Source organism: Haemaphysalis longicornis, unplaced genomic scaffold (genome assembly GCF_048455015.1).
Source record: "Haemaphysalis longicornis isolate Haplotype H1 unplaced genomic scaffold, Haemaphysalis longicornis Haplotype H1 scaffold_4, whole genome shotgun sequence".
Lineage (NCBI taxonomy): Eukaryota > Metazoa > Arthropoda > Arachnida > Ixodida > Ixodidae > Haemaphysalis > Haemaphysalis longicornis.
In genome coordinates this window covers 214675836-214685292 of record NW_027526361.1, presented here as the reverse complement: position 1 = coordinate 214685292, position 9457 = coordinate 214675836, and the positions used below count along the sequence as shown (strand labels likewise).

The 9457-nt window shown below is 45.7% G+C and overlaps 1 long non-coding RNA gene across 1 annotated transcript; it reads right to left on the bottom strand.

Moving 5' to 3' along the window:
• Positions 1-690: 690 nt before the first annotated feature.
• LOC144178061 (uncharacterized) lies at positions 691-6854 on the bottom strand. Its single transcript, XR_013323930.1, has 3 exons — positions 6349-6854; positions 3811-3895; positions 691-1196 (listed from the first exon to the last, which is right to left on the bottom strand). It is a non-coding gene; the product is annotated as an uncharacterized LOC144178061 (long non-coding RNA).
• Between the last annotated feature and the right edge of the window lie 2603 nt (positions 6855-9457).

Genomic DNA, 9457 nt, shown 5'->3' with positions numbered 1-9457 from the left:
CGAGACCGGGAGAAAACGGCGTTCGTCACACCTGACGGACTCTATGAATTTAAAGTGCTCCCGTTCGGCCTTTGCTCAGCACCCGCGACATTCCAGAGAATGATGGATACTGTCGTAGCCGGGTTAAAATGGCAGTCATGTCTCGTGTACCTCGACGATGTCGTTGTTTTCTCCGCATCCTTCGAAGAACACCTACATAGACTGCGGCTGGTCCTGGAGGCTATTCGTTCGGCTGGTTTAACTATAAAGCCGGAAAAGTGCCACTATGGGTACAAACAGCTGCGTTTTCTTGGCCACGTTATCAGCGCGGAAGGAGTGGCCCCAGACCCTGAGAAGACGGTGGCTGTAGCAGGCTTCCCAAAACCAGCTGACAAAAAAGCTGTTCGGCGTGTCCTGGGACTGTCGGTTTATTACAGACGCTTTGTTGAGAATTGTTCGGACATCGCCGAACCCTTGACACGCCTGACAAAAGACGATGAACCATTTCTGTGGCAAGAAGACCAAGAAGTCGCTTTCAACGACCTGAGAAACCTGCTACAAACATTTCTGGTTCTTGCTCATTTTGATGAACATGGGGATACCGAAGTAGACACCCCTTATGAAAATTTCTATGTCCAGTCAAAAGACAGTCTGCGTCCCGAAGGAAACAGACTGCGTGCGTCCTGTGTGTTTCCTCTGTGTTGGAATTTCGCCACCGACTTTCTGCGTACTCCAAGTGTCCCGTGTGTTTCCGTCCTCCATGCGTCCAGTCTATCTCCCAAAGGCAACACAGACACCATACGGCCTTTGTGTGTCCCCTATATGTCTTGAAGGCAACAGACCGCATTCGTCCCTTGTGTGTCCCCTGTATTGAAATTTCGCCACCGACTTTCTGCGTCCTCCAAGAATCCTTTATGTTTCCGTCCTCTACGTATCCCACAAGCTTCCACCTTTTGAGTGCCCTTTGCATGCCGTCAAATAACAGCACCCAACAGCCAGCTGCATGTAGAAAATGTCAGCCAGCTCCACAGTCACTGTTTCATGCTGCAGCTGTTTCTGTAAGAGCAAGCTGACGAAAATCACATGAATCACACGACTCTTGCAAACCTGACTATTTTATTCAGGTTGGATCCATACGTGCTGCTGCCGCCTGCCACACCAGGTGTCGCCTCATCTTTACCCCTCACAGGACGGGATAGCCACTGCCACGCTTGAACCTGAAATGACAAACGCATTGATCGCATATGAAGGGGTTTAAACAAACACGTCTCAAACATTTGCTGGTTATGCTTATAAATATAAAGCAGTGTTCCCATACAAAACTGAACCAAGTATCCTGAAAGAGAAGGTACAACTTCTAGGTTGCAAAATTAGCCACAAAATTTAGACCACATAAATTAACTAATGAGCTTACGAACATCAAATATGACATACTGTTACATAGGCAACACAACCCAGAACTAAGTACTGTTTAGATTCATGGCCTCCTCATGACGGGCATTTATACAGCCTCGCAAGAACATTTGAGATGAGATTATTGCAGCAGCACTGTGGGAACAAAGCAATATGGGGAGGGGGGGGGGGGGGGGCAGGGAAGGCAACATAAAATTGCATGAACATGCTAAGACAGGCATTGATCAGTCGTCATCATGAATAGTTGCTTGTGTCTACGCGTTCTTTGGAACCTATAAAAGCAGCAGTTTTATTGTGCATTTCATTTATGAGACAGCACTTGCATTGTCTAGTTTGTTTGTCTGTGCTTGCTTACAAAAAGCAAAATGTACATCACCATGAACTGACCAACCTCTAGGTTGGCTCCTCACTTTTTATATTTCCGTGTGTCGATGGGTAGCAGACACAGGAACAGAAATAAAAAACAACCCTAGAAAAACGTGGTGGATAGCACACTTGCACCCATCATTGCACGCGTGCCACGTGGTCACTCATCCCAACAGATGTACAGTGCACGGAGTGACCCCCAAGCAGCGAAAGCTGGGCGTGGTCGCTCTGTACTTTCTGAAAAAACAAGCTACTAGAAAGATTTGACAGATAGCACAAACAGTGCAGGTGCGCCAACTTTGCACCATGGCACGAATTTTTCAACGCACAACAGAAAACGCACCGGTATGTCAGTGACACCGTGGAGGAGAAATTCGAAGACAAACCAGGACATCAGTGACAGTGAAGGGGTTAAAGCGGTCGAATACAGCAAATTTAATTTCAGGGTTTATGCTTACCAGCAATGAGGAAAGCTACCGCAGTAACTTGAGCTGACTACTCTAACTCAAATGCTAAAAACACACAAGCATTTTTGCATATGTTTGCACACAGAGCATTCATACTGTTCGGAAATAATGCAGGTTTTTCCTACTATAAACATCATAATATTGCCCCCAACCACGCCATTTGATTTGTTTACAAAATATTTTGTTACAAGCACCTGGCCACACCCTGCAATCTTATCCTTTTTTAAGGGAACCGTCTTTTTCCCCTTTTTCCTTTGTATGCTGCATCAGCAGTCCTGTTTGATATGGAAAGGGTGTTGCTTTGCGATCCCTATCCTAGCTTTTCCTGTTTTTTATTGAAAATGTTCTCGATCTAAATGAATGAGTGCAAAAGAAACCCTGCAGCATTCAATTCGCCAACGCTCATCCATGCACGTCCCTTTGCTGACTCCTTCAAGGTTTGTGTGTTTTTATGTTTACTGCGGAGCACAAGTTTGCTCCGATAATCTATATTTTTACAAAAACCCTGCATTATCCGTGGCTACATAACAATATTCCAAACAAAGTCTGATACACAAACCAGAACCCCCCACAGCTCTTTCTTCAATTGCTGAGTACCCTTCTACAATTGATTGATTGTAGGGTTTAACGCGCCGACGCAACGCAGGCGATGAGGTGTGCCGTAGTGGAGGGCTCCGGATTAATTTTGACCAGCTGGGGATCTTTATCGTGCGCCGAAATCTCGTACACACGGGCGTTTTTGCTTCTGCCTCCATCAGAAAAGCGGCCGCCGCGGCCGGGAATCGAACCCGCGACCTCGTGCTCAGCAGCGCAACGCCTTAGCCACTGAGACACCGCGGCGGGTACCCTTCTACAATTAGGACCATCATTATATTTGCTAGAGTAAATAGCTGTTCGGGGGGGGGGGGAGGGGGGGGGCTACGATGGCCAGTGAGACTCATTACACTACATGAAACACAGTGGCAAAAAGGCACGCAATACACCCTTTTCACTACAATTAGGACCATCATTATATTTGCTAGAGTAAATAGCTGTTCGGGGGGGGGGGGGGGCTACGATGGCCAGTGAGACTCATTACACTACATGAAACACAGTGGCAAAAAGGCACGCAATACACCCTTTTCACTGCTAGGCACAAGTTGCATCTAGGGCATTGAAGTGAATTCACCTAAATTCTATTTCTGGGTGCATGGAATTGTTTCACTCATGTAATGTCATCCATAATATGACTTTTGAGTAGAAGTCTAAAGATCTAGTTCATCTGTAATAGGCGGTAGAAGAAAAATCCCCACACACTGTCTGTGGCCACCACGCAACTACCACAGTGAACAAGGGTGACAAAGTCGTTATTAATTCATGGAGCAAGGACGCAGCCCTGATGCGACAAAAAAAATAAGAAAGGTACCAGGAAGTTTCTCACCCTCATCGGTTCCTTATTTTTTGCCCCATCTCTGCAATGTTCTTATGTCTTAATATCACTAAGGTACCACAAGAATGCCACAATGGTTTTCTATGTTTTCATGTTCTCTCAGCCTTCAAAATCGAGATTTTCATGCATTTCACAGCCGTAATGAACTCCACTTACAGGTCGTGCAGGATAGATAGAAACAGGAGGCAGCCAATTCTTCTGGTAGCTCACAACGTACATCCTCCATGTCAAACACCTGGCCCTGTAAAAAATGGAAGTTCAAGTAGTAAACAAGCCGTAAATATGCGGTATAATGCCGTGAAACACTCGCTCTGACAAGACATGACAGAATTTCTTTTTTGTAGGTGCAAAAAAGTCACCTTCAGTTCTTTCAAGCTAAAAAATAAGTACAGTGCTCACTGATTGAAACGCAACACTGCGAGCGCGTGGCTGCCAATACATGCAGCGCCGTCCATGGACGCCGCTGTCGCTGACAGCGCACCGCTGTCGCTGCGGGGAACCACTGCCCCGCTTATTGGCAACCGGAAGCAGCAAGCTTATGGTCAAAACACTCTCATCCTCGTGGTATACCACAATGCAACACCTAGCTTCCACGGGCGTCCACTGGCGGCGCTGCATGTAGCGCAGGCCACGCGCTTGCAGTGTCGCGTTTCAATCCGTGAGCACTGTACATACATGACAATCCTTACAAGGCTTTCAGCCATACTTTAAAGGAACAGAAGCATCCTTACACTGAATTAATGTTAAACTAAGCCTATTAAATATCCCTAGGTGGTAGAAATCTGTGGCCCCAGATTTCCACTGTGCAAGCATATTCTCTGGTCCAGAGGGTGCAAAACGTGGTTACGGCTTTTAAAGGAGCCATGAAGAGAAAACACAAGTTTGGTTCATTCAAAGGATTCCGTTGCTAGAATCATGCTGACACCATTTTTAACATAAACTCCACTCAAATAAGCTACAAATTAGGAACAAAGGAAATGGCCATGCGACCCACTAGCTCATTTCCCGCAACAGAACCTATGTCATACCAGCCAGCTCTGCAGTTAGCGGAGGGCGGCAACAGCAACCGCGAATTAGGCAGAGGCTATAAGCTTGCCGAACGAACTATTTGCGCTTAAATTTAGGGCACATTCTTTTCACAGTAGTAAGAATGGTGGGACCAACGGTAAAGGTTAGGAAAGCACACGTAAGCATAGAAGTACCGATGCGTACTGCTGTTGGTACTGCGCGCACTATGCTTGGTTTAGCTGCACAGGACTGCGGGGCTTTGGGGTTGTCTCGGACAACAATGGCCGATTGGCACAAGCAACAGTGCCGTACGTGACCATTATTGTGGAGCGAGCACTATGTTTCACGAAACGATTATTTTCTCGCTGAACAAAAACAAGCCACGTTTAAATACGGTAAAAACAAAACAAAAGCAGAAAGTGGCTTGCCACGGTATGGTGGCACCATCTAGGTTAACTAACGGTAAAGAAGGTTTCCCAATCGGCTGCAGAGCGGTCGGTTCCTGTGATGTCATTGCAGATCTTGAAAATGCACGATTTAGCGGGAAAACCAAAATTTTAGCTTCAATTAATGAATTTCTCAGTGAATAAAGCATCGTTTGCATTTGGACAAGTGCTGGGAGCACCATACCACACGAAATCTTTCGAATAACACAAACTTGTATTTTGTCTTCATGGCGCCATTAAAATTCTCTCTGAGGCACATGATGAACGTCTCAGCGTGCCAATACCTCCAAGGGGTAGGCAAGTTGAAATGCTGACGAAACGAAAAAACAGGATGGCGAAGGAGCACGGTGGCAAGCCCACGCCCTGTTCAATCTTTTTCGCACCGTGATTGTATCCCCATCACATGCATATTTATAAGAATCAACACGTTTAACCCATGCTCAACATGTTACGGTCAACACAATTTATGCAAGCCAGCTACAAATAATGTCACACCACACAAGAATTTCTGTCTGATCATGACGATGCTGGATGAGCTTAGGAAGGTGGAAAAATTTCTTGCATTAAACAGTGAAAGCTGCCCTGTGACTGCACCAGCAATGCAGGCTGGAACAGCATGTTTTCAAGCTGCGACGTCTAAACAATTATCTGGTCAAATGTTCACTGATTAAGAACCTCGTGCATGTGGTACTACTTATAAAGTTGCTAGCAATGCTTAAATGTTGAAAATTCAACGTATATGCAACTCTTACGTATTATAACTACAAATGTAATGCAGCCTCCTTGCATTTCTTTACCCGTAAACGAAAACTACGCGTTAGAACAATGCTAAGCTGCCTACGTCCTGTAAAAAAATATACTGTGGGTCAACTGCCTCCTAAAAAAAAAAAAAATCGGGGAGTGGGCGTTTTGTTTTACAACCATTAACGCAGTTTTTTTTTTTTTTTTTTTTTCATGCAACGAGCTTTAGCGTCGAATCCACCCAAGCCAAGCGGCGGCAGCTGGGCCGTCAGCATAATATTTTCGTTGCCGGCAATGGCAAGGGGGTCGATCACTCGCACAGCATACTGGCCGCCGCTCCTGGAAGCTCATTATGACCGCGCCGACGCAGCCGGTAATTTACAATAAAAGAAGCGCGGCGAGCCGAACACCAAGGAATATACTCAACACGTTTAACAAAACAGCACTGCGGCAACGCGTAATAAAATTTTAACATGCACCACGATAAACAATCACTTACGGCAGAACACGCAGCATTTTTCACACGTCGCGTCGACAGACTGGAACTTGCAGTAGACTCTTGATTCACGTACGCACGCACAACTTGTCAGGTATTTTGTCAAATGGCGACCTCGATGTGCGTTTGCTACAGCAGCGCAGTACGGCGACGACACAGACGCTTTGCCAGCACTCACGATGTTTCAGGTGGCACAAGAGCACTAACACGTAATATTACGGCAGGAGGAGCACGTAGTAATTCACGTAACACCAGCAAATCGAAAACAAACCACCAAAACCACGCACAACGAACCAGCCACGTCTTTTCTTGCGCACCTATAACAATGACTGCATATATGCTAGCCTAGACTAGACTTATTACTACAGTTGGCTATCTAGCAGTCATAGAGTTTTAGCAGTTACTTTCTTCCTTCATCATCACCCCTGAAGCAAACTAAGCAGACGCCATTATAGTATTTTGTTAAAGTTGATAATAGCAAACATATATATAATGGCAGTATATTTTCTTGATGCGAGCAATGTCTTTTGTTGTCGTAAGTTGTTGCTACTCAAAAGCGAATAAAAATGGATTAACAAACGAAGTTATTATCATCGTCATCTACATCTAGATTGACTGTTTTGTGTTTTGTTCAGCGTCCAAGCATTCACCATTCACTGTTTGTGGGCTTTTCACAAACAGAACGGCCGGATAAAAAAATTATTCCCCGCAGACATACGCAAACACACACGCACACACACACACACACACACACGCACACACACACACACACGCGAGCGCGCGCGCGCGCGCACACACACACACACACACACACACACACACACACACACACACACACACGCACGCACGCACGCACGCACGCACGCACGCACACAAAAGCACCGTGCGTCAAATCCACGCAGGCAAACAATTCACTCAAATGGAGGCTTAGCAAGACTATGTGAGCTCAAGTATTTAGACCTAGGTTTACGACCTGATCGTGTACTGTTTTGGTGGCTTGGAGGTTAAGTACTCGCCTACAGATCAAAAGGGCGGAGGTTCGAAACCCGCTCAATTACCTTTTTTTTTTTTTTTTTTTTACCGTGTTTTAATGAAGTTTTTCTGCCTTAGGTTATATTTTGACATTGTTGTTGCTCTTGTTGCTCTCGTCTGGCTGTGTCCCTTTTTTTTCTGTCGCAATATATTTCTACCGCAAGCTCTGCCCCAAAAAACAGTACACCGCTTCAGCATTTAGTTGCAAGGATAAGCCATTTTACAAAGACCCTGAAGGAGACACAGACTAGGACAATCGGAAGCCACTTTTTAGGTTGTTTTTGTTTTCATTGCTTCGTTTTCTATTCGGCTTTTTGTGTTCTTTTTACTTTTTCTGGTCTGTATATTCTTCTTCCTCCCACTTTTTTTTCGTAATGGGAGGGACGAGGCACTTCGAACAGCCTCGTTCAATATGTATCCTTCTTACGCCACTGTTTCATACAAACGTACCAGTTGGTAATATTAATTCTGCGAATTTATCAGACGTCACTAGCACGAAATAACGTATACAGTGCTGCAGAATTTCCACAAACCATCGGCATTGTTTCTTACCATCTCTAGCCAAGCCAAAAAACAACCTTTCGAGTATAATTAAGGCTTACATGCTCGACTTTATGTTTACTTGAGGAAGCACAATCTTCAGAAAAAGAATGTAAGGCAACAAATAGTTATCCTTCCTCCCAGTGTCCTAGAGGCAACACAAAAGACATAAGTCAGTCTTTTGACTTCATTTTGCCTTCAGTACATACATAAGCAACAGCATTACGGCACACAGAAGAATATAGCAAATTCAAGTTCTATCTTACAGCCTTTGTCCTAGAGGCAACACAGGGGAAACAGGCCAAAGTCTTTTGACTTCATTTTGCCTTGAGTACACACATGGGCAATAGCATTGCGGAACTCAGAAAGAGAAGAAAGCAAGTCATTTTTAAAGTTTTATAACTCTCATCCGAAATAAAATCTTCGTATAGAAATTTAAACTTTGTCTTTACCATAGTACATATAAAGGTAAAACATCATGGCTGTTTATCCGGCAGTCTATAAAAAGTACACAGCCTGCTTATGTCCTAGAGGTAACACAAAGGAAAAGTCAAAAGAAAGGCCACACAGTCAACATGCAGGAGACACAAAGTAAACAGAAAGGAAAAGTTCATTTTCATAAGGGACAGACGCCAGTAATGTCGGTCTCGGCGCGGTTCTCGTGCAGTGGCAGGATGGTGCTGAAAGAGTCACAGCGTACGCAAGTCGCACACTCTCCACAGCGGTGGCAAATTACTCCACAACCGAGAAAGAGTGCCTCGCCGCAGTCTGGGCCATCAGCAAGTTCCGGCCATACCTCTACGGTAAGCCGTTTAAGCTCGTCAGCGACCACCACTCGTTGTGCTGGCTGGCAAACTTAAAGGACCGATCTGGGCGCCTTGCTATATGGAGCCTTCGGCTGCAGGAGTACGACATGAAGGTCGTCTACAAGTGCGGACGCATTTATAACGATGCCGACTGCTGGTCCCGAGCGCCTGTCGACTGACCAGGCCAAGAAATAGAGGAGGATATACCGTTTCTTGGAAGCGTCAGCATGCCCGAAATGGCCCAACTGCAACGAGCTGACCCAGAGCTGCTACTCGTTATCCAGCATCTGGAAGGTCGTGAAGTTCGCATACCGCCAGCTTTTATCCGCAACATCGCCTCCTTCGGGCTCCGGAATAGCGTGCTTTACAAGCGCAATTTTGGAAACACAAAGGAGGCGTTTCTTCTCGTTGTGCCGTCGGCCATGCGTGCGGAAATCTTGTATGCCTGTCACGATGAACCTTCAGCCGGCCATTTGGGTGTCAGCCGTAAAGTATCCAGGATTCGGCAAAAGTACTTCTGGCTGAAACTTTGGCAAACGGTCCAGCAGTACGTCGGAAGCTGCCGTGAGTGCCAAAGAAGAAAGACTCCAACTTTGAAACCGGCAGGGCTTCTTCAGCCGATTAAACCGCCTACAGCATTATTCCAAGCAAGTCGGTATGGACCTTCTTGGCCCGTCTGCGACGTCAACAAAGGGAAACAGATGGATAGTGGTAGCGACAGACTACCTTACGCG